Here is an 8189-nt window from a genome sequence, read left to right as displayed (position 1 = left end):
TGCCAATGGCATTTCCCCCCCTTTGTGGCAAATGATTATTTGAAGAATGTTATCAGATGTTGGCAGTGCTGTGTGTCAAGAGACCAATCACTACAAGCTTTTATACATTTGAAGCATTGATGGCCTCGGGGGGAACCAAACCCAGGACTCTTGTACTTTTAAGCTTTTAGCTCCATGCTCTATGGAGCATAATCTTGGGACAGTGTTCTTCCAATCCTGGCAGTGTTTTCTTTCTTTTCCATGCTGCAACCATCAGGTTATACTGTAGTTGGATGGGTCTCCTCAGCAGCAGTATATGCCAACAGCCTGCGTGTTTAGGTTGGAGGATTAAGCTTGGTCTAGTCTTTCAGATCCTTACCGCAGTCTAGTCTTAGGCCAAGACCCACATTTTTTTGCTAAAGGGCTGCTCATGAAAAAGGAGAAGAAACTTTAAAATGACTAAAACAAAGCTAGAGACCATCCTACGATGGAATCACACCATCTGTGTGATCTGTGTGGGCTCTCAAACCACACCTGACATGAGACATATTTTGTTTATAAACCAGATAAAGATACCTTACTTGGAGAGTTGGGCTAAAAATGGAAAATGGGGTGAGAGGGAGCCATGGCACCTTTGACCAACTTCTTGGCTCTCTCTAACCAGTGCTCACAGACACGAGCAACGTTCAGACTGAACCTGTGTTTTGATTACAACTACACGCTTTAAGTTATCAGACTGTATCTTATGTGAATGGAAGATGACCACAGAGAGATACACTGTCTCTGTTGGTTTGTTGGCTTCAGTTTCCAGTCCCAAAGACCTGTCTGTCTCTCAGTGATATGCAATTATGTAAACAAGAAAGTTTTTACAAGACTCTATGCAGTTCTGTAAAAAAATAAATATATAAATAAGAGCTTGCACCACCTTTAGCAGCATTAACATGAAGTAAATGTTTTCTCTATGACTCAGTCTCTCACATCATTGTGGAGGAATTTTGGCTGACTCTTCTTTAAGAGATTGCTTTAGTTCAGTGAAGTTTCCAGATAGTTTATGTCTGCAAAAAAGATCCTTCTACGTTTCACTCAGGTTGAGCTCTGGACCCTGACTAGGCCATATCTGCACTTTTCTTTTCTTTTTTAGCCATTCTGTTTTAGACTTTTAGGATGATCATTGTCCTGCTGCATAATCCAGTTTGGATTGAGATTGAGCTGTCAGACAGATGTCCTCACATCTGACTCCTTTGTGACTGTAAGGTGCTCAGGTGGCTGCAAAACAAACTCAAATCATGAGCCCTCCACCACCGTGCTGTTGCTTACCCTCTGAATTCCTTTGGAAGTAGTAAATATGTACTTGGCTTGGTCCTACAGAAGCCTATGCACACATAGGCTGAGCACATACCACCTGAAGAAGGGGGTGCAGGTAGTCTCCAACCTCTATTTTCTCCATGCTTCATCTCACTTTTTCTGGGGTGTTTTTTTTATTTGTAGGTCTAGTTAGTCTCCCTGCAGTTGTGTCATGGCTGCTCTGTTCATATGACAAGATATTCTCCGTGCCAAACTACACAGAGCTACAGTTTACTCCAAAAAGCCTACATGACATCTACAAAAAAGGTTGCATCTCCTAGGTCCGGGTAAGGTTTGCCCCTCCGGGGGCAGGGGTACCCGGACCTGGGATATAGAGTATGTTTGGGGAGTATGAATGTGTGTATAGTGTCTATTTGTGTCTGTCTCCACGTCGGGTGAGTGCCGAGTATTTGTTTGTGTCCCATCTGTAACAACCGAAAATCAAATCAAATAAATACATAATTATAATAAAGGTTAAGCAAACGGACCAATATGGCAAGGCCATGATGATCCACTTGGTGAAGTAAATCTGCTTGGAATCTTTCTTGGCCTTCAGACAACAATTCTGATGGCTACAGATCAAAACAGGACAGGCAAAAAGAAAAAAAAAGGAGAAAAAAATCCATAATTTCTGTTCCTATCATTGCAAATGAAGGCCTATCAACAGATTTTGTATATCATTCCATGATATTATCAAAACAAGGGAAAAAAAAGAGGCAAATTTTAAGATTAAGTCAGAATTAACACTTTAACTGAAGTGATAAAACCTTCAGGCCAGGATCAGCACTGAGAAACAAACACCATTGGACCCACATCCAGTTTATATGGTATGTACACATGTCAGTCTAATAGCATAAAAGAGGATCGACTCTCTGTCTGGGTGAAAATCACTTGTTTTACGGCTTCTGCTGCCGGTGCTGAAACGCATCACATTTAAAACCACAACTGCATCATCCTCGCTACAGCTGCCATCACGCCGCAAATGTTCGCATTGTAAAACATCCAAATCAATTTGCTTTAAAAACACGTTTCTTGCAACCTTATTGGGTGGTTTTAGAGATATATGATACACCTTCAACTGCAGAGAAGGAAAAATAGTCAGCGCTAGGCGAGCCCATTTGTCCAGCTTGATGATGCCGTGGCCCTGTCACTGTTGCTGCTATTATGGGGAAAAAAAATATAGCGTGGTGGGGGGAACCTCACCCAGTGGTCTACCGACCAACCACACGCCACGCTATACACCGTGACCATTTCACAGCTCTGGGGGCATAAATCAAGATAATTCTCTGCACGCCTTGAACCCTGACCCTGCCACAACTCACACCAACATCAGATGAAGCGGGGGGGATTAAAAGTGAAGGGATGGGCTCAGAGAGATGCTGGGTGAAGTAACAGTGAAGCTGTGCGTGCATGTTAACGTGTGCGCGATAACCGCACGTGCATGCGTTCGTTGCGATTAGTCACCGCTGTCCAGATTGAGGCGGCCGTCCCATCTAAATGCTCCGTCTTTATGAGCCATTAATCTTCGACTCGGGCCATTTTCATTACCGCCAAACCTTGCTTTGGAGCCACCAGCTGCATGATACTGCATAGTGGAAATTAATAACCCACCCATCTCTGCCTTACAGTCGCACCCACCCAGCCACCGCTGCCCCTCCCTCCCAGAGCCTTGCATATGATGGAAAAAGATGAGTTTCCGCACCACTTTTTTTTTCTTTCTTTGTCACTATTTGTGTCCTTGTAGCCCTGGCAAGCTTTCAGAGCCTCTTTTCCAACCATCCCGCACATCACACACCCTTTCTCCTTGTCTCCTGCTGCCATTTGACTTCCGGTACGTAAGACAAACAACTCAGCCGGGGGTTTAAAATTCTCCCGGTTGCCTTGATGCTGTGATGTAGCTGCAAGCGAGGAGAAATGAAGGGAAGGAAAGGCCTGAGAGGAGTCTCTGTCAGTGATGGAGGGAGTGGGAATAGAAAGAGGCGTAAGACAAGGAGACGAGGAGAGGAGGTGATATTAATCCCTCTGTCTTGGTTTTTATAACTGAACGGAGAAAAAAAAGAGCAGGAAATGACTCCCTGGGTTCCTCTAAGGCCTCTAGGTGCCTGCTGGTGTGCCTGTTAAGGGAAAATAGGACTGGACATTATTAAATACTGTACATGTTTGGGTAACCTGCAGGGAGAGAGAAAAGAGGAATATTGGGTGGTAAAATAGTAGAAGAAGATGGAAGAAGAAAAAGAATAAGGGGGAAACCCAGAGAGCTTGCAGAGATGTGGCCAGCGCGATATGACAGCGCTGACATCCAATAAAGAGGAACAGCGCTATGCCAAATTAATAACCCTCATTGGTGAATGGGAGGCAGAGGAAATTAGTGAGGTGCTGGCTGTTACCGCTAACTCAAAATGATGGAGCACAAGGAGCGAAAAGCAAAAGCAGGGTGGCGGTAGCAGTGGTGGGGAAGGAGGCAATACACAATGAAGTGACTTGAAGTTGACGGCTGCTGTGGTCACTCGTGATGCGTGTTTATGAAACACATTCATTACGAGTCTCTGCGTGAGTCGCCCGCAGGAGTGACCAGTAAAGTAAAGAAAGTGACAAAATTGAAAAGTTGGAAATTGTTTTTTTTTTTTCATGTGTGTGTGTGTGTGCCATCAGAGGGGAGCCTTTCTCATTTCCTGTTGAGAAGTGCAGTGCATTGTGGGCAAACATATATATAGGAGGCTTTGGTGATATGAATCACGGCTGGTCATCCATCACCTGACAGCAGACAAGGAGAGTCAGACGCCACAAAGAAGAAGAAGAAGAAGTAGCAACTTTCTCGAAGAAAAGTTTGGAATTAACTTCATCTTCCTGTCCTCTGTTAGCAGCTGAGCTTGTGTTTATTGCTGTAGCTTGTTAGAAAATTCATACACAGAGAAATGTAATAAAGTTTTAAATGGACGAAGCGTCGACTGACCTCGGTTTCATCCTGATCCTTCCAAAGCAGCCCTCTAAACACAAATCAATAAAAACTATGTTCAGACATATGAGAGACTCTAAATGAACTCTACAGATTATACCGTTTCATGGCCTCTCGCCTTCCTCAGCCGCTTTGCATAATAAGATAAACAGCGTGCACCAACCCCAGCGTCTCCCATGTTGCTTGTGTATTTGTGTAGGAGACGAGGTAAAGCCGGGCGTTTTGACCCGCCTCCATTTTCAACCTACCAGTGTTGATAGACGAGCGGCGGTCTCCCGAGGCTTGTTTATTTCACAGAATATTTTCTGCTTAACGCATCACCTCTGTGCAATGTGCACACTGTGCTGTTAATCGTGGTAGGTAAGCAAGGTAGGTTCTGCACAAGAGAAGGCAAATTACATAAAGCACTAGTTTATATGTTTGTGATTTTAAGCGTAAAGGTTACAAGACTGGGTAAAATGAACACTGATGTTGTATTGGACCTCTTGGCGAACATTCGTCACAGCGTGGCAATGACCTTATGCGACATCATGACATGTATTTCCATCCGGAGTTGCATTCCTTTTTTTCCCAGAGATCTTATATAAGTAATGAGGGAGTCAGACATGCATCCCAAAGATCCTCAGTGGGGTTAAGATCTGGACTCTGTGGTAAAAATTATGTCTCATGCTTCCCCGAAAGACTCTGACACAGTATTTCTCCTGGTGAATCCTGGCATTGTCATCCTGAACACACCTGATAAAAATCCATTGATGGAAAACCTGCCCATTCACCACAATCAGGCAGTCAGCTGACCTCAGTTTTTGGGAACATAATGTTGCTGAACCTAGACCTGACCAACTGAAGCAACCCCAGATCACATCAATGAACTCACACAGTATATACTAGACATGACGGACGCATGACTTCACCCACCTGTCTTCTTACCGTGATGTGCCCGTCACTCTGGACCAGTGTAAATCTGGGCTCAGCAGACCACACAACCCTTAGCCCAGGTCTAGTCGTTTGGTAGTTTAGCAGTAGAAGTTAGTCATTGTACCAGGTACAGATATTAACCGCTGCATTAATTATCCAATGAAAGCTTCTTATGTGTTTCCCTATTATTTAACAATGAATATATGTTTGCAAGTATGTATCTATGTATGTAACAAATTTATTAGCTCTTTTATTAAACATTAAGAGTTTTAGTAAGAACTATAATAAGTTTTTAGGTTTCTGTTGTGGTTAATCCACCAGTATGCACAAGCTCATTACTCAAAATGTTATTTAAAATTCTAAATAATAATTATTTTTGTTATTTATGGTTTTTTTGGGGGTTTTTTTTCACAAAAAAGCAGAAAAAATAGTAAAGATAATTTTGTTTATTTTAGTGAGATGCCAAATTACAGTTGTTTACTTGCATTCCTGAAGAGAAAAATTAATTTTGGTTGTGGTTGAATGTGCCTGATTAATTTCTGACTTCTCAGAGCCGTCCAGTGTGCCTATTCAAAGTTTGGTATAAAAACATGAATGCAGTTTGTAATTTAATTAATAAGCAGCAATATAATTTTTATCTTAAATGACTTTTTGGCAGATTTATAAAATAACTTGTTTTTTGTTTGTATGATAGGTGGTCTGATAAATATGTCAAGCACTGCATCTATGAATATGTATGTATGTATGCATCTACAGTGCTTAACAAATGTATTAGACCAACACCCACTGTAATGTTTATGCCACAGCTCCTCTTTATCAAAATAATATTTTTAGTGCTAAAATAAAATTATTGCAGTTTTCCACAAATGTTCAAATTTAATGTTTCACAAAAAGCTGAGAAAAGGAGTAAAGCGTGGCAGTATTTTTGATTAAGATGCAAAATTGCAGTTATGTAGTCAAACAGAAAAGATAGTTGTCATTCTTTAGTTTATTCATTTAAATAGTTTTAGTGTTTGAATGTTACACTAAAACTAATAAGTGTTTCCTTAACTAATAAGTTAAGGACTTAATGTGTGTAAGTAACATATATATATATATATATATATATATATATATATGCACAAACACACACAATGAGTAATGCTGTGATGCCTGAGGGCAGAGATTGCTTTTGCTTGCCTGCAAGGATTTTTTCATATTCTCTGAATCTTATATTGATATTATGGATTAAAGATACTTTCAAAAACTGCATGCTAAATTTAAAAATAAATTATCTCTGTATTGGTTTCAGTTCAGCACAGCTTAAATGAATTGTAAATTTGTGTTTTATGTTTTTGTTGATATTTTGAGAGAGTAGACAGACTTTTTGCTGGGTGGCTGTAGCTCAGGTGGCAGAGCAGGTCAGCCACTAATCAGAAGGTCGGTGGTTCGATCCCAGGCTGCCTCCTGCCTGCATGCCAAATATCCTTGGGCAAGATACTAACCCTGTGTTTGCCTACTGGTGGTGGTCAGAGGGCCCGGTGGCGCCTGTGTCCGGCAGCCTCCCCTCTGTCAGTGCGCCCCAGGGCAGCTGTGGCTACAATGTAGCTTGCTATCGCCAGTGTGTGAATGGGTGAATGACTGAATGTAGTGTAAAGCGCTTTGGGGTCCTATGGACTAGAAAAGCGCTATACAAATGCAGGCCATTTACCATTTTGCGGAACAGATCTTTATGTGTCTTATTATTATATTATTTTATTTATCTTTTTGATTAATTAACCATAATTGATTTACTGTACTCACCCTGATAATGTCGGAACCACTGTGGACTCTGATGGTGTATTTCACACAAGCTTTCCCTACGGTAAAAGATGACAGCAAGTATTTATGCTGTGTCCCTTTCTCCCTAGACAACAGGCTCATAAACCAAGGAGACAGAGGAGGTGCTTTTGCTGTTTCCTACTGATGATGTCATTGACCTGACATGTAATTTCCATGCTGACATCATGCCAAGTCCTCCGCTCGGTCCATTTTCTCTGTGAATCAGTCAAATTTGAAAGCTTTTATCCAACGCAATGAGCAAACAATCGACCCCTGACCAAATTCAGATGTTTGTGGGTGGATGGTGGTGGGGGAGGCAATCGGGTTGGGTTGGGTTGACATGCAGAGAAAGTTCAGCATGCCTTCGGGCGTCCTAGTATCGGATTTGAACCCGTGACCTCGCGGGTGTCACGGTTCTAGGCCCTGTGTGTGCGTGCGATTGGCCCAGAGCCGCTCTGTGCAGGGCAGGTTCAGAGTTTTTGGGGTCCCGGCCCGTGCAGCTAGTCGGTCCACAGGGACCTCGAAGTGCCAAGGCCTGGCCTCCTCCTCCTCCTCTCCCCCTTCATCATTCCTCCCCTCTGGGCTATCCACAATAAGCTGCAAGTGGAGAGAGATGGAGCAATAGAAAGCAAAGCTGTTTTTTAACTTGTTTCTTTTCTCTCCGGTTTCTCTCCGGCACTGAGAGGCTGCAGGGAAGGTGTTTGTGCTTCAGAGTGGCTTCAGTGAGGGACCTATTGTTCTCCTCCCAGAGGCTCTCAAATCAATACCTCATCTCTCCCCCTTTCTCTCTCTGCAACGAGGCACCACAGAGGAAAAAGGCCCATCGACTACACAGGACCTGCTTTCATGATTCACACCACTGAAGAAGAGAGAGACGGAGAGGGGAAGTAAGAAAGACGAGGGGGAAGAGAAAGTGGCCGAGAAGGGGGGGGGGAGCACTGCGGGGGCCGGCAGTATAAAGACACCGGAGGAAGGAGCAACCTCTGGGTCATCGCTTTCGTTAGCAGCGCACACAGCAGGCCTATCTATAGACACACAGCTCAGCCAGATTGATCTCATTGTCTTAAAGGAAGAAAGAAAGGTTGATGCTTGGAGGCGTTAATATCATCAAGCTAACAGCATCAGAGCAAATACTAATTATAGCTCTCAGGGTAAAATGCAGCATTGTTCTTCTTGTTTCTGATCAATATTTCAA

Source organism: Astatotilapia calliptera, chromosome 23, assembly GCF_900246225.1.
Source record: "Astatotilapia calliptera chromosome 23, fAstCal1.2, whole genome shotgun sequence".
NCBI classification, from domain to species: Eukaryota; Metazoa; Chordata; class Actinopteri; order Cichliformes; family Cichlidae; genus Astatotilapia; species Astatotilapia calliptera.
Note: the sequence above shows the minus strand (reverse complement) of the source record.